Genomic DNA, 22,926 nt, shown 5'->3' with positions numbered 1-22,926 from the left:
AAACTCCCAGTCTCTCGGTGAGACTTTTATCTCAAATTACCCACCAGAAAACCGTAAGTGGTGCTGTGGCTCAAGTGGTAGAGCACAAGCACTTGAGCCGAAGAGCACAAGGACATCGCCCAGGCCAAGAGTTCAAGCCCCACAACCAGCCTTCCCCCCCCCCCAAAAAAGATTCTGGATGAGACCTAAACACTCCTACCCTGTGAACACAATAAGACTTCCTCTAACCTGGAAGAAAGGGGCAGTTGGGGGAGAGGGGCGCACAGAGGAATTGTGCTTATTTTGTACAGTTTTGTCTTCAAGCAGGAAGGACATATGATATTTATTTTTCTAATTTATGAGCACTGTTATTGTTCTTTGCAGTTCTCCATTCTTACTGATTTAGCCTGTTCTGCAACAGAGGAGGGAGTGGAGATCTTATTTGTTTGATGGGCACTAGGGCTTCTGAATGATGCAGCGAAGGCATAAGACTCCTGCAAAAGTCCCCAGTCCTCGCCCTAGTAACTTGTATTGTTCCTGACTGCACATGGCTGTGGACTCGCAGAAGGCTATTTCGTAGCCCAGTAGTCCTGAACTCAGCTGGTCATGAGAATCATCTGGGACCCTTTTTACAAACACCGATTTCCAAGCCAGTTCCTAGGAAGGTCTGCTCCAGCAACACCTGGGTCTGTAGATTTAGTAAGTCATCCCCAGGTGATTCTCATGATCCCACAAGATTGGGAAACATTGCTTTAGTCAGTTTCTTTGGCTCCGATGTGAAAATCTAAGAACAGATCAGAAGCAAAGGGCAAACAAACCCCCAGCTGAAGAAGCAAAGGAATCCCCAAAGTCTTCCAGATGTTTCCCTGTGTGAAGTCATTCTGATTTCATTAGCTGCCTAGTTGCCATTTACACCTCTGGCTGAGCCAAGCATTCAGACAATAAAGTTTTATACAGAGACAATGCTGCAAATGGCCATTTACAGGGTCAAATAAACAAAGAGAAAATGGAGAGGGACCTAGATGAAAGAGTACAGAGTCTACAATAATGTCATTGCATAGTTGTAATGTCTAAGTGTCTGCTGTATAAGCTCTTTTTTCCTTTCCATATCTTAAATGTTTTCTCAGCTTTCTTACAGAATAATCCATCTCCACTAATTAATAATTTGTTGCCTAGCACAAGTAAACAAGGAGAGCTGCTAACTTTTCTCAAATCTGGACTGTTCTCTTCCCCCATGAAATAACTATTTGGGAGCTGATTAAAATATCCATCTCCTCTAATACACCAGGGCTTGCTTCAGAGAGCAAACATTCCACTAATAGTTTGAAAGAGCTAGAGGGGCCAAGTCAGTTGGTTCCAATGTTTCTGAAAGCAGGCAGTGAAGCTTTGAATAGGAAGGACTATGTCTTAAGGTTTTTCTAACCTTTCTCACAGTGGCAGTTCAGCCACTGGGTTCCTGAGGTCAAAATTTGGAGGGCGAGAGTGAAGAGAGAAAAACATTAATACCTTCATCATCAGTGAAGATCATAGTAACATATTGTCAACATATTTTCATTATATATATATATTTAATTTCCTTCCTTCCCTCCTTGCTTCCTTCCCTCCTCTCCCTCCCTCCCTTTCTCCTTCTCTCCCTTTCTCTCTCCCCCTCCTTCTCCAGCCTCACTCTTTCTTCCTCCCTTCTTCCCTCCCCCTCTTTTTTTGGTGGATTTTTTTAAACACAGTATTAGTATGCAGAGTAGGTTCATTTTCAAGCAACAATCCCCCCAACTTACTATCTAAATGCTGATACTGTAGATGTATACCACCTGGCAAGAATCTAAGTGGTGTGGTCTGTAATCCTGCAGTGTGTTGTTTTAAAGATAATAAACAGGGAGATGTTGCAAGTATAACAAAAAATATCCCATTAGCAATGTGCAAATTTTCCTGGTCAAAGGAAGGCAGAGAAGAGTGGAATTGCAACCACTGCAGGAAAGGAAATGTCCCCTAACTTAGCTTATGCCTACCAGTGAGGTGGATTTATAGCTAGGAATTTAGAAATATTCAGGCTTTTTTCTCCATTGCACCCCAAAGACGTGGTTACTATGCTAGCAGCCACTTCTATCCACCTGGACTCAGCTCTGGCAGCTCTGTGCCAGGGCTTGCTGCCATCTTCCTGTCACTGATTTTATTCAAGCAGGTCCATAATACTCTTTTAATGGTGCTTTAGATACAGAACTGCATAAGTAATGGGCTTTTGCCTCTTCCTCCATTTTCATTGATTTTAATTGTATTTTTTGTACAGCATTGTATACGATGCAGAATTCCTTGGGAATACACATTTTGCTCTACTTCAAAAACATCTGAATTGAGGTAGAACCTAGTAGGTGATCCACTGAAAATTACTTAGGAAGACAGCAGATAAAAGAACTTGAGAAAATGAAAAGGTCTAGTGTAAGATGGCCTTACCTCCAGACTATTCAATTTCTAATCCCAATTATAAAGAGAAGCTGGGAGGGGTAGAATGAGATTTATGAGCAACAACCACAATGAGTGATGGAGAAAATGGAATGTGCATCTTAGATGACCTTTCTAAAATGTAGCCATAAATTCTGAAAAAATGTTGTTCTCTTTCACAACAACATACCCATAGACATTCTTTGCAGCTGACTTTTGGATATGAAGGTCATTCACATAGATAGGTGTGTGTGTGTGTGTGTGTGTGTGTGTGTGTGTGTGTGTGCAAGCGCGTGCATGCGTGCACACTTACATAATAATTTTGATTCAGCTAAAAATGAAGTAAAATTAAGGTCACAATCTTCCTGAGTAGAAGTAGTTGCTGGAATAATAGCATTGTGATTTTGAGAATTATTAAATGAACAGTATTTCTCTTCAAGAAATGTTGAACTCTCTGAAGCTAGGCATTGATGGCTCATGCCTGTAATACTTGCTATTCAGGAGTATGAGATGTGAGAATCATAGGTCAAAGCTAGCCAGGAAGAAAAGTCGTTGAGATTCTTATCTCCAACTAACTACTAAGAAGTCAGAAATGGAACTAGATCTCAAGTGGTAGAGCACCAGTCTTGAATGAAAAGCTGGACTTAAGCCACAGTACCAATACACACAAAAATAAGGTGGACTTTCTATAGCCTCTGATAACTTGTCATTGTTGAAACTTGTTTTTCATACAATGGACATTAAAATGTAGTTACTATAGTCTGCAACTTCAGAAGGCTTTCTGGGAATGAAGAGATAGAACCCCATGCTCCTTTTTCAGAGGTTTATCTTGCTGTTCCCTTTACCTGGAATTTTCCTTAAATAAAGTGTCCAGTAGGGCTCAAATATCCAGCCTGGGCTAGGGAAGAAAAGAAGTATCCACAGACTTACAAGACATTAACTCATTGACTATGAGGGCCTCATTTTTCTATGCACTCTTTGTTCTCTTTCCTAAGTTATTTTTGCTTAGAACACAATTATCCATTAGTATACTCTATACACACTTTATACCAGTAATCGATTCAGGTGAAAAGGTTTAGCAATTCAGAAACATCCCCAATTAAAAAGTACCAGTTTTCTATTTGATTTAACACTCTTTGCCAGGAGAAAAATAGTAACAGCAAAACAGAAAGGAGAGAGAAATGGAGGTAGGGTAAAGAAAGAAGGAAGAAGAGAGTAAGACAGAAAAACCTGATGAGAGAAAAATGCTTTCTCTTTCTGTGCTGGTACTGAAGTTGAATACAGGATATCACATTCTCACGTGGCTTCTTCACTTAAGGCTGGTGGTCTAGTATTTAAGCCATTTCTCTGCTTCCGCATCTTTGTTAGTTGGAGATAAGTTTCAGAGTTTTGTCTGCCCATGATAGCTTCATACTTTAATCCTTAGATAACAGCCTCCTAAGCCTCTAGAATTACAGGCACAAACCACCAGTGCCTGGTTAGAAAATACATGTAACCAGTTCACGTCCTCTGAAATTATACATAGAGGTCATGGATCTAAGCTGAAATCAAGCATATTCTTACAAGGAAGATGGAAAATAGCTTCTTAAGAGCCAATCTGCTTCACAGATAAGGAAAAGATAAATTTCGTTTCCATTCCTTGAAACCTGAAAACAGAATGAAACCGAGTTTATCATTGAAATGAGTGGCAGTCGCTTCAAAGGAAACTATACACATGGCACTCATACAGATGCAGAAGGAGAATTTTCACCTTAACTAGAGACAACTCAGATTAAGAAAGCTTTACAGAAGGCTGGAGGCATGGTTCTATAGAAAGCATGAGTTTGGTGGCACTGAGTTCAAATTTCAGTGCAATTGAAAAAAAAAAGGAGCCTTAAAAAGTTGTACTGTTGAAATAGGAATTTTTTTTAATAATTAAAAAGACTGTGCTTCAAAGTTAATGGCCTTTGAGGGAAAGCAGTTTGGCTGTCTTGTTCCTGTTCCCATGATTTTGTACTTAATGCTTAGTATGTTTTTTTTTTCTTATTTGTTTGCTATTAGACAAAGGACAAAGGGAAAACCAATATAACAGCAAAACTCATGAAATAGTATGTTGGAAATGAACTCTACAGTCTGAGTGTAGGGTGAGTGGGAGGAAAATGTGGGAGGGGGTAACAATGTTCAACAAGAAATGTCCTCACTAACTTAGGTTTGTAACTGTAACCCCTCTGTATATCACCCTGACAATAAAATTGAATTAAAAATGTTTTAAAAGGTTGTACGTTGAATACATGCATAGAAAGGAATGAACTCCTGATACCTTCATTAATATGTATGAATTTCCAATAATTGTTTCCAGGTTTAAAAATGTCACCTTGAGAAGGAAAGATTACCTACTGTAAAGTTCTATTAGTAAGACATTTTGGAGCAGGAAAACCCATGGAGACAGGAAATAGGTCAGTGTTTTCCAAGGCTCAGTGGCTGAGGAAGAGGTGGTCAAAAGTTGCATGAGGGAGTTTAAAGATTTTTTTGTCTGAGCTCTGAGAACTAAGATCATTCTGAAAAAGAACTAGAAAAGGAGAACTCTTATCTATGTGTATTCTATCTTCATGAACCTGACCTTTCAGCCTATGTTATTTGTACAAAGCAATAGATTTCATCATGAAATTTCCAAACTTTTATATAAGGCACTCTGATCATATTATGTCCTCTGTTATCTTTTATCTCCCATATACACCCATCTTTTTCTTCTAGTCCCTACTAACCCGTTTTACTTTTTGTTCTACAATACTCCACATAGAAGAGGCACAATGTGATGCTTCTCTTTGTGAGATTCATTTTATTTAGCCTATTAATTTCCAATTCCATATATTTGTCTGCAGACAACTTAAAATCATTTTTCTTTGTGCCCGAAAGCAATTCCTTTGTGTATACCATAGTCACACATACACACACACACATACTACATCACATTCTCTAGCTTGAACTTATAACCTTGCTATTGTGTTGCCATAAACATGTATTACAATAAACACAGGTGTGTATATACTCATACATGTATGGCTCAGTTATATGCAAGTTCAGTTTTTTTTTTTGCCAGTACTGGGGTTTGAACTCAGGGCCTGAGCACTATCCTTGGGCTTTCTCAAGGCTAGAGCTCTACCACTTGAGCAACACCACCATTTCTGGCTTTTTCTATGTTTGTGGTACTGAGGAATTGAACCTGGATCTTCATGCATGCTAGGCAAGCACTGTACCACTAGGCCGAACTCCCAGCCCCAACAAGTTCAATTTTTTTAAGAATCTTCCTACTGATTTCCATAATGGCTAAACTCACCTATATATACCTTCCAATGGCATAGTTCTTTTTCTCCTGTATTTTTGCCAAAATGTTTGTACAATTAGACTTTTACGCAAAAATAAATACATAAATCAATGCAATCAGTGCCAACACATGCATATTCAACTCAGGAGCCTGACCAGTGGCTCTTTTGCACATGATGAACTCGGCTAGAGACATGGTTCAATAGCATAGGACTTGCTTAGTAAGCACCAAGGCACTAAGTGATGAGCGACAGACTACAGACGTTAACACAGAGACTCTTCTTCCAGTGAACAAATGTACTAAGACGTATGTGTGTGAGTGTGAGTGTGAGTGATATATTTTATTAACATTGAGAAGGTGGAATGATACAGAAACTGGGAGGAATGTGGAACAGTTTAACTACTGAAAGAATAGGTCTTTATTTTTCTTCTTTCTCTGACATTTCTTTCTTGGCTGCAAATTAGTATAATCAAATGTAGCTGATGTTGCATGAGATAGCAGAGCATTTGACCACTTGTTCAAGGCAGATATAACTGCTAATGTCCTGCCAGGTAGTAAAACTTGTTTGTGTCTATAACCATAATGGTTGAGACTCAACTGCACAGAGCACATATATATATATATATACATATATATGCATATATGTATATGTATATGTGTATATATATGCATATTGAGTGAGTTAATGCCATTTTTAATATGGGCCAATTTCTAACTGGCCACATTTTTAATTCCCTTGTGCCTCTCCCCTGAGTTAATTGAAATTAACAGTGACTCACCAACCATCAAAGGGATTCACAAGCTTTAAAGGGATGAGCCATTAATTAGGACTTCTCAGTATCAGCTTAAAATTAAGTGTTTAAATCTTAGTTGAAACAAGAAGGATTCCCAGCTGGCCATGGTATAATCTTAGCTACTAAGGAGGATGAGATCCAAGGCTTGAGATTTGAAGATAACCTGGGCAGAAAAGTTTGTGAAACTTGAATCTCCAACTAACCATTTTTTAAAAAGCAGAAGTGGAGCTTGGGCACAAATGGTAGAATGCCAACCTTCAGCAAAAGAGCTTAGGAAAAGTGCTCAGACTTGACTTGTTCAAGCCCTGATACTGGCACTAAAAATAACGAAAGGAAGGGTGAGAAGGAGGGAGGGAGGGAGGGAAGGGAAGAAGAAAGAAATAAATATTTTTACTTTTCTTAAAAGAGAACCTCCTCAAACACAAATGGTTTAGTTCTAATAATATTCTAGTCACTGAAAGAAAGAATGAGAAATATAGAAGAAATGCTAGTTTTTAAGGGTTCTGATATTGAAAAGTTAATAGCCAGATTTTATTTGAAACTATTCGAAGTTGGATCCTCTGAATTTTGTATTCCAGCAAGAATGGCAAAGCTTCCAATTCTGAGGAGTCGTCCTCTGAAGTCTGGATGAGATAGTATTCACTGAAGTACTTGTGTGACTATTAATTTAATAATAATAATAATAATAATAATAATAATATAAAAAGCAACATAAAGAGTCATATTGTGGAAATTTCCAAACCAAACCTGGTACTTTTAACAAGTTGTTCCATCTAGCCTCACATAATCCTGTTAGTAAAACCATTTCAGTCTTCCTGCTGAAGAAACTGAGTCTCCTATTTCAGGTAATTCCCAATTATCATACCATAACCATAATTAGAAGACTGAGGTACAATAGATACCACGTGTTGGTTTGCTCGCTTATTTTGATTGTATTTCTCAAAGGGCTGAGTTTCTGGGACATTTTCTATAACACACAAAGTTTTTTATATCCATTGGGTAAGCAAGTCACAAAAACTCCTCTTACATTGATTTGTTCTCTTCCCAGCCACCCTAGTTTTCTCTGGTAGCCAGAGGCTAAGCGTTAATCAAAGATGCTTCTGCTTAAATGCTCACAAAAAGATTCTAAGAAAAATCAATATGTCTGAGTGTTTAGATAGTTTTGCTTGTCTTTTACACAATAGAAATGAACAAATGAGTTAATTTTTCAAACCCTCCATGAGAACTAAGCTCAAAGGGGAGATTCAGGTTCTGCTATGGCTATCACCAGTCTCATGGATGAGCAGATCTGAAGTGTCGCTTCAATCTCACTTGCCTGGTAATGGCTGACATGATTCTTCCCTATACCTGTTCCATCCCAAGAAGGAAAAGTTATCAAGAGGAAGAAAAGCAACTAGCGATGAGTTTAAAATCGCATAAGTTTACATTTTGCTTTAAGTTGGTTGCTTTATTTTGAATTATTAGTCAAGCAAACTTAATTTTGTACGTATAATCTTCGTGTAAGAGGAAAACTTCTTAAGAGTTAGAATCTTTTCTTTCAAACTGTTTGAAATAAGCACTTTTGATTTAAGCCATTTTAATAGCAGCTATTATCTTACAAGAAGCTATTTTAGTTAAGCCACAACTTGTTATTTTCCTAACAAGTTTCTGCTTCAGCCAAGTGTCTTGGTCTCTCTTGACTGCCTGAATAAACCTCTGAAAACTAGCCAGTCACTCACCACCATGATCCTAAGTTATGGTCAATTGAATCAAGTGTTAGAGATAAAGCCTGGGTAGACTACAGACCCAGAGCACTTGACTTTGAGTCAATAGCACACTCCTCTGTAAACGTAAAACTTGGCCTTGCCAAATGCTTCTCAAGTCGATGTCCTCAGTTTTATAATGCCCCAGTGTACTGAGACATTTCTACCAACTCACTGAGAGTTTGAATGCAGTCGTGTTCCTACACTACAATGTAATAATACACATTCTCTTCCCACGTCAAGACTCTGCTAAGCACTTTACCAGTATCAACCCAGAATATACTTCTTTGTTTTTATGATCTCAGTTTTATATATGAGAAACTTAGGCCAAAGGAGATTTATATAATATCCCCAATATGACACACCAAATAGAAGAGCAGGAAATCCAACATGACCAGCTACAGAATCTCAGCAATTAACTACTATTCTTTATTCCTTTGCCACTTCGTAATGTGTGTTCCTAAAAAAAGAGTACTTTGTGTACCAAGAGAATTCAAAAGTGAGTTCAAGAGTTAATTATGACCTGAATATTATGTTCTTGGATGATAATGATTAAGATCCTAAAGCCCTTTATTCTGGTTAGCTTACCATCACTTCTAACCGATGGACTGTGATATTCACAAAGAACACATTTTATTTGTCCTGACCTGTCACAGGGATATATTTACAGGATGAAATTTGTAAGACTGTATGTAAAACAACAAATGTACTTTGGAAGACAGGGAGAACTATCAACATAACTGTTGTTATAAATTTTTGCTGCATTCCCCTTATAAGCAAAAAAGCCCTACATTTGGGTTCAGGGAAGCATACTACTTTGAGAAAGACATTTAACCACATAATTATAAGTGTAAAGAGGTTGCAAATTTGCAACAACAGTAAGTGCCAGACTTCAAAATATGCTCATTCTCTGAGCTACTAAGTTACCAAACACTTACTGGCTGTACACCCTGTGCCAGCCTAATGCTAGATCCTGGGATTAAACAGTCTTAATTATGGAAAAGATTCTTTATTGCTCAGCTTATTAAATGGTTCATATAATCAATTTTGTTGGAGCTCTTTAAGACTCTGCACATACAAACAAAGTTGAATATTTTAGGTGCCAAGCATGGGTGGCATATACCTGTTAACTACTCTCTGGCAATGAAGAAAATGCTAAAAAGGGGGCTCAAGGTTTAAATGTGCAAAAAATGGCAGAAGGCACGGCTAATTGTAAAGTTTCTGCCTAACAAATTCAAAGCTCTAAGTTAAAAACCTCAGTATTGCCAAACTTAAAAGTTTGACAATTTATGGTGTTCTGGACCATGACAGTGTTGGAGCTTGAACTCAAGATCTCATACTCTTGCTCAAATCTGTCATTCACATTGGTATTCCACTCCTTTAGCCATGCCCTCAGTTTCCGGCTTTGTTGCTGTTGTTTGCTGGAGATAAGAGATTCTTGAAATTGTCTGCCAAGAGTGATTTTGAACTGCAATCTTCAGATGTCTGTTGAATTGTAGACTGAGCCACTGATAACCAGATAAAATTCTAGGTCTTATAATTGGCCACTATCTGCATCCAGCAAGAAGATGAACAGGAATGAACTAATGGAACTCAGCTTGAATGGGGCACACCAAAGATCATCCTGGCTGTGAAGATGATGACAGTCCCTAGGACAGATGGATAGCAGCACTACATGTGTCAGAAAAAAATACATGCCCCTCATGACCCCATCCTACACAACTCTGTCTCTCCCTGTATCCCCAGCTCTATGGTTTTCCAATTAATTTGTATGTGCCTGGTGTTTATAACTGGAGACGGCATGCACAGGCTCTTGGGTGGTCCCCTGCCCTTCTCAATCCATTTCATTTTCTCCTCTTCACAGGAATGGCTTCTCATGCATTCAGTGAATGTTTTTGTTTGCCATTATAGAGTAGAAAAGATACTATCTATCTTTAAAAAAAATAACTACTACAGTAAGTCTGCCTGTTGGCTGAATTAAAAACAAAGTCAATTTGACGGGGCCTGTCCCAGAGCCCTGCTTTCACCTATGAGTTCAATGTTTTGTGGTGACCATCTTGAAATTTTAAATAAGCTCTTTGGCTTTGTGTTTTGTAATAGAATCAGATGGGAGAATAAAGCATATTATTGGGACTGGAGAGCTCAAGCCTTGGTCACACATGGTCATGCTCCTTTCTTTGTGTTCTTGGATTTCTTCCTTCATCTGGAGATCTGACTCCTGCCTGGTCTCCTGTTCCCCTATGGCAGCTGCCCCTGATACGGACTTGGGCTCAGACATGACTGTAGTGTGGTGTCTCAGGGAAGCACCCTCATGAGTCATGCAGTGGATAACTGGGAGGTAATAAATCACCTGCCTCCTCTCCTGGGGGTGCAGCTGCCTTGGATGAGGGTAAAGGGTCCAGGGCTGGGGACAAGAGCCAGAGCATAGGATTTACTCTGCAGCAAAAGCCCCTGGGAGACTAGGACATATAAAATACTATGGCAGATGGAAGACTGTGTGTGTGTGTGTGTGTGTGTGTGTGTGTGTGTGTGTGTGTGTGTGTGTGTGTAAGAGACAGACTGACACAGACAAAGAAAGGAAGGAAGAAAAAAAAGGAAAAGAAGAAGGAAAAGGTAGAGGAAGAGCAGGAAGAGGAGGAGGAGGAGGAAGAGTAGTAAGAGGAGGAGCAAGAGGGGGAAAATATTTTGATTTTAATATTTTTTTTCTTGATATTACTTCTTGTGTTTTGAACAGAGACACTTCAAATTTCATTTTATGTTGGGCCAAATCCTATAACCAAACCCTAACTGAAAAGCTCAAGATTTCCATTTTTTTCCCACTGGAGATTTTTTTATTAAAGAATTTATTAACATTGACTTTTACATCATATTTCAAATGACGTTTAACAAACAAGTATTCAAGAAGGGAATCTCTATATACAATCACTGGCACTTAGATTTTAGAACATAATCAAAAAATATTTCAGTTTTAATTGACAGATAATAATTAATGTATTTATAGGAGACAATACAATGTTTTTATATACGTCTACATCATGAAAGGATGAATTCTTTTTTTTTCATTTTATTTTTTTATTATCGAGGTAATGAGTAGAGGGGTTACAATTACATTCGCCAGATAGTAGGTGCATTATTTTTCATGCATTGATACCTCTTCTCATGTTTTTGTCCCCATTTCCCTCCCCCCACTTCCTCCCAATCATCTTGTTTTCCCCTCTTCCCTTTCCTTTTTCAAATAATCAAATAAATGTATATACAATATACCAGGTAACAAAGTCAGATACAGTAACAATATGAGATTCACCAAAGGGCAAAAAAGGAGAAGAGAAATAACATAGTACATTAAGAACAACAATCACACATGATAAAGCTAGAGCTCTTTCCATTCAATGTCATCCTAGCTGACCTCTTGTATCTATGTTTTGAGGTATTGTAATCCTCTGCTAAGAGAGTACTAATTATTACAAATGAGGGAAATCATTGAGCCTATGTTCCTTTGAGTCTGACTTACTTCACTTAATATGATTTTTTCCAAGTCTTTCCATTTCCTTACAAATGGGGCAACGTCATTCTTTCTGATGGAAGCATGGAATTCCATTGTCTATAAGTATCACATCTTCTTGATCCAATCATCTACTGACAGGCATTTGGGTTGGTTCCATATCTTTGCTATGGTAAATAGTGCTGCAATGAACATCGTTGTGCTAGTGGCTTTAGTATGTCCTGGTTTCTGGATGTTTGGGTAGATGCCAAAGAGTGGAATTGCTGGGTCATAGGGGAGCTCTGTGTTTAGTCTTTTGTGGTATCACTGTACTGCTTTCCATAGTGGTTGAAATAGTTTACACTCCCACCAACAGTGTAGTAGCAATATTAACATAAATTAAATATATAAATGTATATGAAATGTACATAAAATTATAATTAGGCCTCTATGATTCATTTCTTTGATTACTCACATATTAAGATGGAAACAATGTTGCAAATTGATAGGAAGATCCTATCTCCTGAGAAATGAGAAGATACTCTTTTTCTAGAAGAGAGTGATTTTTACCAGAAACATCTTTTATTGCCAGTGACTTTTTTTTTGAGGACTTTTACCAGGCTGTGCTTTATGGTCTTCAAGAAAATCCAGTTTGTAGGTACCATGAGCAGCGTGGTGAGCAGTGTTGTGAGATGCAGGGTAGGGATTCGCCAAGCTATGTGTCGTTCATTATCCACACTAACCCGTGGTGTCTGCCAGATCAAGTGATATATTTGGATTGGTGGCATTGCTACTGATCAAACTTGGGCTTTGAGTTCTACTGAAAAAAAAGAAATATACTCTAGCCCCCAGGGTTTTTTAAGCTTTATTTCATTATGAGTGTGATGTATAGATGGGTTACGGTATGGTTAAGGCAGTAAGTACATTACTTCTTGAACATTGTTACACCATCCCATGTTTTTCTCCCCTTCCCCCTCCAAAGTTTTAGAGTTCATTTCCAACATATTATCTTGTGAATATCGCTCTTACAATGATTCATCCTTTATTTTTTGTCCCAGTTTCTTGTTTTGCCCCTTCCCATCCCTGATTCAAATAAATGAATAATGAAGAACCAAACTCAGACATGGCATCAACAGAGGATAAACAGAGGGAAAGAAAAAGGAAAAAGAGAAAAAAAAGACTAAAGATATAACTTCACATACTAGATTAGAAAACAACAACCACAAAGATCAATTTCTTATCTCCCTATCCTGGAGTTCATTTTGCTTAGGCTCTTCCTATATTAGCCCCCAGGTTTTGACTAGTCTTCTTTATTATACTTTCATTTAACTATGTGAGTATAAACCAAAGCATTACTTCTTTAGGCCTTTGGATCTTGTGCAATTAGAAAATCAAAATTAACACAGAACAGCTAACTGAATAAAGTTTCATTTCATAATATTGATGTCATGAATGTTCTCACAATAATCATTACCTAATTTGTGTTTAATTAATGTTGAATTTAATTAAGACAATGTACTTTCAGAGCTTGTTAAATATTTCTGGAATTTGACTACAATTGTGCAAATGGTAAGACCTCTTGAGCATGAAAGCACATAATATGAAATAATGTCATTATTTGATGGCCAGAAAGCCACTGTAAAAAAAATACATGGGACATTATGCAGAGTTAAATAAGCCAAATCCAGAAGGACAAATTTCTTACATTTTTACCTTTTCTCAGAAGCTAAAACAATAGAATTCATAGGTGCAGGAAGCAGAAAGATAAATACTACGGGCTGGGGATGGAGAGATAGTAAGCAAAGGATACAAAGCCTCAGATGGGAAGAATAAATAGGGGCTTTCTATTTTATTTTTCTTTCTTAAAACAAACTGCACAGCATCTTAGGGTATGCTAATAGCTGAGTATTGCTCACCTAATTTCTGCAAGGGAGTACATGATCACAAAATTTTAAGAATTTAATGTGAGAATTATGTTTATACACTTGACTTAATTATTGCATTGTACTAAAATTATGACAGCACTTTATATGTAAACAGCTATGATTGGTCAATAAAAAGCCACTGATGTCCATGAGAAGGGTGGAAAGGGGCTTGAGTAGGGAAGAAACAAGCCCTATAGGAGTATTATAATACTACAATCACACATGTTTTTGACAGGCAAACAAGTGGGATCTCTGAGAAGTTAAGTAACGCATATTATTCATGATTCAAAATTCATTGAAAAATCTTTTGGTAAACATCAGACTTTTTATTTTCTTTTTTTCATAATATTCAATGTATTCCTACAAAATCAAGAAAATTGAAGGGGATTGGAAAGGAAGAGAACAATGAAAGTACATGTTGAAATGGTAACCCCTTTATACAACTACTTAATGATAATAAAAATATAATTGTAAGGTCACAGCCCCACTTTTGGCTTTTCTGTATGTGCTACCAAGGAATTGAACCTAGGTCTTCGTGAGTGCTAGGCAAGCACTCCACCAGTAGGCCAAAATCCTGGCCCAGTTCTTGCTTTTTTAAGAGCCTGAATTGGCTGAAGGGATTTTTCTGTATGTCCTCGAATGGAAGGTCTGATGAAAGCATATCTTTGAGGGCAAAAAACTAAAAGCAGAGATTTCCTCCAGGCCGGGAATTAGGTCTGGATATACAATTGTAGGAGCACGGGAATGTCTAAGGTTAGTCTTCAAAAGTAGCCGGGAGTCTGGTGAGGTCGGTTTCATAGGGATGTTGGCATAAGGATCTAGCCTCAGCAGAGATTCCATCCATTTCTCACACATGGACTAAAAGTAAAGGTTCTCCCCAAACAATGATTATGACAAATAGGAAATTACATGTTCTTTTCTCCAAACACTGACCTCCCACATATTTAAGAAATCTATAAAGAAAAGTGCAAAAGTGACTGGAAACCATTTTCTTACCTATCCAGTACAGAAGGAATAAGATCAGTTGGAAGCTGTTTTGAAGGTATTTCTTGGCCTAGATATGGATGAGTGTGCCCCCTAGAGGAGTGGGGGATTGGGGAATTTGGTCCCCAGTGTGGCAATACTGAGGCAGTAAATCCAAATCCATAAGAGATGGAATCTAGTAAGAGACGGTTAGGTCACAAGGACATGCCCTTTGAAAGAATGTGTATGGTTTCTGTAGGACCCCAGTCTTTCTCTGGTTTTCTATCTTACCAAATGATCTCTCTTGGTCACACACACTCACATCATGATGCCATCCTCTCTGATATGACATAGCCACAGGATCCTCACTGGAACTGGTGACTGGACTTTCAGCCTCCCAAACTGTAAGTGAAATCAACTTCTTTTCTTTATAAGTATCTAGTCTTAGGTATGTTACTAGAGTAAAATATAGCCACAGTTTTATATTCAATATACAATAATAGCTAATAGGTGATACATGTTTTCAACAGGGAATGCAAGATATTTAGCACTGTGTATGAATATTTCCTGTGACCTCCAACAGGGGAGATTTACGATTTTTCTACCAGATGAGGAAAAGAAGTCTTAGAGATTTTAAAACTTTCCTCAAGTTAGTGGCCCAATGAGGTGAGATTTGATCAATGCCAATGGACTACAGAGCCCACAACAGATTAGAAATCTAGCTTGAAACACAGTTAATAAGCCCCTTACCAGAGCATACAGAATTCAAATCCAGTGTGGTAGCTCACACCTGTAATCCTAGCAACTCAGGAGCCTCAGATCTGAGGATCATGGTTCAAAGCCAGCCCAGGTAGAAAGGTCCATGAGACTCTTCTCTCCAAAGAGCCACCAGGAAGCTAGACGTAGCACTGTGGTAGAGTGTTAGCCTTGAGCAAAAAAAGCACAAGGACAGCAACTAGTCCCTAAATTCAAGCCTCATGACTGATGGAAGGAAAGAAGGAAGGAAGGAAGGAAGGAAGGAAGGAAGGAAGGAAGGAAGGAAGGAAGGAAGGAAGGAAGGAAGGAATTCAACCCAGTCCCATGTTACAGTCTGTCCTTGTCAGACTGCTTCTACGAACATTGAGAGGAGGAGGAATGTAAGTGCTGGTGGCCCAGAGAGCTCTGTTAATTTTGCTTAACAGTGGATTTTATGCACCTTGAACAAGGTTTGGCTCACAGTAAGAGTTTAGTAAATATTTGATGAATGGATGATTGGATCATAGAAAACTAAAATTCTGCTGTTTAGGATGGGAGGACTTTAGAGAATCCAAAAGTAAAAAGAAAATCATTCTCATATATTAAGCAACCCTTTTCCAAATCACCTAACAAAACCAATTGAGAATTTTGGTGAACTAATACTATCTGACATTGCTTTAAAATGGGCTCATTGTCCTTGTCCCCCTTTCCCACCCCTGATCATTTCAACTAGAGAAAAAAAGAATTGTTTTTCTTTCTGATTCTAGAATGCAAATAGATTCCACCAACACAAGTAGTACAGGGGGTAAAATAAAGAAGAGATATGCTGAAGTAAATACTTAGACTAATGACAAAGGGAACCATATGTTTAACCTGAACTTACATTTTGATATTGTGAAGCATACAACTTCTTACTATCTCTTCAATAAAGTATTTCAAGGTATTCTTGGATTTATTATATTGGCTACAAATTATAAAAAGCAAAAGAAAGATCCTTCTAAGAGGGAAAAGGTGGTAGAACTATAATGTTTTCATACATCAGTCTGAACCTATTATAGGAAAAATTGAAGGTAGAAAATATCCAGTAATATCCATCAATTTAAGAAGACTTGCCTTTGAGGGATACTGCAAGGTCTTCATGTAGTTTTCAAATCTCAACAGAAAATCATTTCATTTCTGTTTTATTGCTGGATCAACGAAGACCTGGAGCCCTTTAGAAATCACCTTAAGACCATAAGATCGAAGTCCCCTCATGTCTCAAATCTATTGTGAGGTTATTTGTTGATCAAATAAATGAATTGCTTAACTTCCTAGGACAGTTTCCAACTGAAATCGCACACACACACACACACACACACACACACACACACATACACACACACACACACGGTGTTCATCTTCTATGTGAACTCATATCTTCTGGCTCCATAAAATAAGTCTGACATATTTTCCTGGCAGTATGCTAGGGCAGATAAGATAAATTAGGATTCCTGAGATAATCAGGGATACTTCTTAGTAGGAACCGCCTCAAGGGAAATGTCTGCTTTCTATCTTCTAGATATTATGAAACCATTGACAAGAAAAATGCTGGTTATTTGAGGTTTTTTATTTAAGGCAGCATGCTCCATATATCTTTTCAGTGCAAAAATAAATGTATCTACATAATAACTGAGTTGTTCAAACATCCTTTCCTTCTCTCTGACTCTCTAGCCACCAGCTGCTAGGCCACTATCTTCCAGTGTTAGATGGCCCACTGTTCTGTTCACTGTGGCTAATGTTACTTAGATCTAAATCTTGACCTTCACTGGTACCAAGTACTCCTTACAGTTAACCAGGACCATGGGAGATGGTTTGGATGATGTCTGGGAAAATATTGTATTCGTAGTGGGTTTTGTTCACTCTAGGTTTATCACTAGCAGTGCTCTGCATAGGCTAAGAACCCTGTGCTTCCTTTAAGCCTTAAAGACTTACGCACTTCTTGAAAGCTTGCTCAGGGAGAAAACTCTAGCATAGTTTCCTTCTACAAGGTTTCAAGTTTTTATTAGTCCAGTAGGGACCCAGAAAGCCACAGAAAGAGCCTTCCTTGCTGTAGTAGCAGATTGAAACAGAGGGTGAACTGATTCAGCAGTGATACTCAATAGATACTACATTGGAAATGAACTTAACTTGAGGTGGGGGGTGTGGAGAGGACAAAAACTGAGAGAAAATGAAAGAGGGGGAGACAATGATCAAAAACAAATTACTCATTACCTGATTTATCTACCGCTAACCCCTCTGTGCATTACCTTCACAAAAAAAATTTAAATATGCAAGCTAGAGGCTGGAGACAATATGTAATGGCTATTTGGATGTAGGAGAGGTCTTCTAAATCTTTGTTCTGATGAGATTCAACCAAATTCGCCATACAAGGAAATATATGAGATGACTGTACTTATTTATTTTCAGTGAGAATAGCAGAATGTGTTAGGAAAGATTGGATACCAATATTGCCTTTTCTGTACTGCTTCTCAGCTTAAGCTCCTTTCAAGTTCCCGAGGAGACTAATATTAACTACCAGAAAAAAAAGCCAGAAGTAGTGTGGCTAACATGGTAGAGTGCTAGCCTGGAGTAAAAAAAAATCCTCAGGGACAGTGGCTAGGCTCTGAGTTCAAGTCCCAGTCCTAACACCATCACCAACAAAGAAAGAGAGAGAGAGAGAGAGAGAGAAAGAGAGAGAGAGAGAGAGAGAGAGAGAGAGAGAAGAGAGAGAGAGAGAGAGAGAGCGAGAGAGAGAGAGAGAGAGGAAAGGAAGGAGGGAGGGAGGGAGGGAGGAAGGAAGGAAAGAAGGAAGGAAGGAAGGAAGGAAGGAAGGAAGGAAGGAAGGAAGGAAGGAAGGAAGGAAAAGAAAGAAAAGAAACCCAGCTTTAAAAGATTAAGGTAAAAAGTATGCTCCTTGGCCCTCAGAGCTCCACATTCCAGGGCTGGGGAGTGGTCCAGTGGACACAGAATTTAAACAACACTGCCAAGAATTTTTCAATCCTAGGGTGGGGTCCAGGCAAGCTAGAGCCAGGGTGAGAGCCATTAAAGCAGCTATGAAGTGCCAGCAAGGACCCCAGAGTCAGAGCTTGCTTGTATCTTTATCCTTCTAATCCTAAATCTACCCTCAAGTCATCTGCATCACCCTCTTGTTTCTGGGACCTTCTTTTCATGTGAATTCTGCCCATCAAGAACTCACCAGCCCTCAAAGAATAGCTCTACCAGCTATTTCTACTTTTTCCTTGTCTTTTAAGCCTCTCCTAAACCCTTTCCCAGCAATTACAGAAAAAGAATGATCCTACAGTTTATACTTACAGGTTCTGATTAACTGAGTTTGGATGTGTCACAATCACTCAATGTACTGTATACCCTACATTGATTCTCTTTCCTAAAGACATTCTGCTAGACAGTGTTTCCTAGGTCCCTAGTTTCTAAGCCTGGTCATATGCTGGATTTTGGCCAATGAAATACAAACGGAAGTGAAGCCTACCTCCTATAGACCTGGCCCATCTCCACATCTGCTTCTTCATTTATTGATGGCTGGAAATGGAGATTCAGCAAGTATGCCTAGGGCCCAGAGGACTCTGGGGTCCCACAGTATGGCAGAGCCATTAAATGCAGAGAGCTTACATTCCCAGGATAACATTTAGAAGACACTATCTTAAAGAGCTACTCCATCAGGAAAGTCTAAAATGGGATTGTGTGTGTATGCTAGTGCATGAGTGTGCATGATGCATGTTTGTGTGTGAGAGAGAGTCAGAGACAGAGAGAATAAAAAGAAAAGAAAGAAAGAAAGAAAGAGAGAGAGAAAGAAAGAAAAAAAGAAGGAAAGAAGAAGGGATGAAAGGAGGGAGGGAAAAGGTGAAGAGAGGGAGGGAGGAAGGGAGAGAGGAGGAAGGAAGGAAGGAAGGAAGGAAGGAAGGAAGGAAGGAAGGAAGGAAGGAAGGAAGGAAGGAAGGAAGGAAGGAAAGAGATTCTAGGGTTGTTTTTTTTACAACTCATCTTCTACACAGGGTTTGTACCTGTTCCTGAACCACTTACCAATGTCAACAAAGATAAGGTCAAATATTGTGGATACTTAAGCATGGAAGATGTGTTATCTTTGGAGACAAGTTAGGTAGAGTCCTGTACCGGACCAAATTAATTAGAAGCTATGAAGGAGCCATTATGCAAAAAGAGTAAAATGCTGCCACTGAAACTAGGTTAGAGGAAATTAGACAGATAGACAAGTAAGCCAAACCAGGTGTCTATTTCATACCAGTACAGAACTCTTTAGGTGCTATAAGAATGTTCAACGTTCTGAACCTTCTTTTTCATGGTACCCTGTTGCTCCTTTCTCGTCTGAATTTAAAAATTCTTACTGTGCTTCCCACCCTCTCTTTCAATTGGTGGTACTGAGGTTGGGACTGAAGGCATAGCACTTGCTAGGTAGGTGTTCTACTGCTCAGCTGTGCGCCATTACTCTTCTGAGTTAGCTGTGTTTTATATAGGATCTTCTATTCTTTTTGCCTTTTCCTCGATTCAGATTCAGATGACAATCCTTTCATCTATGCCTCCCGTAACTAGGATTACAGGCTTGAACTGCCATGTACAGATTATTTGTGTTAGCATCCCTTCTGATCTCCACATTCTGAGTAGCTGTGAGTATTGGTGTGGGTCACTACACTTGGGGTGTGTGTGTGTGTGTGCTGGGGCTTCTGGGGCTTGAACTCAGGGCCTCTTGCTCTTGCCCAGCCCTTTCATTCAGGGAAGGTGCTTTTCTTCATAAACCAACCCCACCTCCACTTCTGGCTAGTTGGAAATTAGAGCCTCTTGGATTTGTTCACCAGGCTGGCTCTAAATCATGATTCTTATATCTCAGTATCACAGGCTTAAGCCACCAGTGTCCAGCTTACCTATTTATTCTTAAAACACTGCTCAAATATCCCTTTTTACTAGAAGCTCTTTTCTATATAAAGTCAGTCCTGTGCCTTCCTCTGTCTCACAAGGCCCTGTGGTTTTTCATTCATTGTTCATACCTCATTATTTATAAATTACATAACTATGAAACACTCAAAGCAGGAATGAGATTGGTCATTATTTTATTCCTAACATCAAGTTCATGATTCTCACCTGATTGAAATATTCAAATGAATGAAAAACAGGTCAATTATTCTATACACTTGCTTTTCTCGTGGTCAGTTAAAAGACATCTATCTCTATTTCTCATTCTAAAGTAGAGGGAAAAACATTTGGTAAGTAAACCTAATTAGTGACATGGTTGCTTCTAAAACCATTTGCCTATTTAAAAAATCTCATAAATGAGTTTACCTAAAGGTTATTGGATCAGATAAAGTCCTTAGAATTTATTTCATATAGGATGTATTATGAGAACTTAATTGCATGAAAAAGTTTCCTACAAGACACCAGGTACCACAAACAAAAACAATAACACCAGGGATATATCAAAGGAAAAAAATAAAAGAAAAAAAAACTAACTTCACACAGTATACTTGTATATACTTTATCAGATTTGGGGAAGGGAAGGGGAAGGTGAAAAGAAGGATAAAGGGTAAATCACTACAACAGCAATAATCACAGACACTATGTTGGAAATAAACTTTAAAACTTAAGGGGGAGGGCAACAGGGAGTAGGGATGGGGGTAACACTGTTCTCATCACCTTATCTATGTAACTGCAACCCCCTTGTACATCACTTTTACAACAAAATTCAATTAAATTTTAAAAAAGAAACAGGAAAGGAGAGCTTGCAAGAAAATTATGTTTATCAAAATAGAAAAACGAAAGTTTCCTACATTAGTCCTGTATGTATATTTATATGCAGTATAGGGGGAAAATCAAGAAAAAGAAAATATTTTAAAGTTAAAAGCTACATTTGAGGGAATATCATTTATTTTTTTCTTCCTTTGCTCATTGCATAGTATTTATAATATCCAAAATATGGCTGATGAAAGGATAAGATGTGTTTTAGATTTTAACATACTCATTCTTTCTCTATCTTAAGTATATATAATATCCTCATTGTCTATGACCGAAACTCTCCACCTCTTATTTTTAAAAATACTAAAATAAAAAGAACTCCAGCCAAGAGGTTTCTAAAGACTCCATTGATCACAAACAATGGTCTGTTCTTACAGGATGCTCCTGGTCCTCAAATAAATCATTGTTTGCTGATCTGATGAAAGGGTGAAAGATGAGAATATGAAACCCTGGCCTGGGAAGGGACTTCAGGCAGAAGAAAGAATTCACAAGTCATAGGCTGAACTAGGAGAAGAAAATCTAAATTTGTGTCTTTATGACAAGTAAAAGACAATCCCTCAAAATAAATATTTCCCAATATCCTTTACTTAAGGAAAAAGAGAGAAACAAAAGATAAGAGAGAATGAATGGAGAAAGATCATTCTATGATCCATAGCCAGTGCTCAAGGTGGCTTAGACTTCTCAGTATCTCCTTTCAGCTCTGAGCTGTAGCTGAAGCCATTCTCCCACTGCATCAAGGACTTTTATGGGGAGGCTCAACTGTCTCTGCTAAGCTACATATCTAGGAGCAGAGGAATACTTCTTTCTGCCACGTTGGCCTGCCTGGTAGTCATCCATTATCATATACTGGACCTAAACCCTGGAACCTGTGACTCTATCTCCTTATACAACGTGAGCAGATTTCCAGATAGGAGTGAAGTATAAACTTAAGATGGGAGATGGGCCAGATGAGCCAAATCTAGACACAGAGAACTTTTCCTCTTTGTGGTCAGAGAAAGAGAGCAGTACAGCAGTGTGTGAGAGAGAGATATGAAGTGTATTCTTTCCAAAGCCTCCAGAAGGAAAGGTCCTTCTGGAACCATGATTTTAGTTCAGCCAGATACAAATCATATTTTAATATACCTAACTACCCAAAAATAACTGTATGCCATAGAGATGGGGCATTCCTTATTTATAATGTTTAGGACCAGGAGGGTTTCAGATACTTTTTTAAGATTTTGAAACATTTGCATACCTATTCATAATGAGATATCTTAAGGATACTTCCCAACTCTAAACACAAAATTTGTTAATGTTTTACATATGACTTACGCCAGTTGTATGCTTTTTTTCTCATATCAGTGCTCAAATGCTTCAGATTTTGGAGCATTTTGGGCTTTGGATTTTTGGGTCAGGAATACTTAACCTGTATATTCATTTATTAATGCTATTAATTTATCTATTGATCACATCACATAATTTTTAGATCCATGACTGGGTGTAATGAGGCTCTGAAGGGATCTTCCATCCCATGATACTCTTTCTCGAATATCTTGTGTGCCAAACAGGTGCCCAAGAAATAGAACAGGGTATACTTCATCCAGTGAGGAACTGTGTGGGAATGAGGAAAAGTAAAGATGTCTAGGTCAGAATTGTGGCCCTGGAGCTGGGAGTTTGGCCTAGTGGTAGAGTGCTTGCCTAGCATGCACAATGACCCGGGTTCAATTCCTCGGTACCACATACATAGAAAAAAGCCGTAAGTTCTCAAGTGGTAGAGCTCTAGCCTTGAGAAAATCCAAGGACAGTGCTTAGG

Source organism: Megascapheus bottae, chromosome 3, assembly GCF_031878675.1.
Source record: "Megascapheus bottae isolate mThoBot1 chromosome 3, mThoBot2.hap1, whole genome shotgun sequence".
Classification (NCBI taxonomy): domain Eukaryota; kingdom Metazoa; phylum Chordata; class Mammalia; order Rodentia; family Geomyidae; genus Megascapheus; species Megascapheus bottae.
This window is presented reverse-complemented; position numbering follows the sequence as displayed.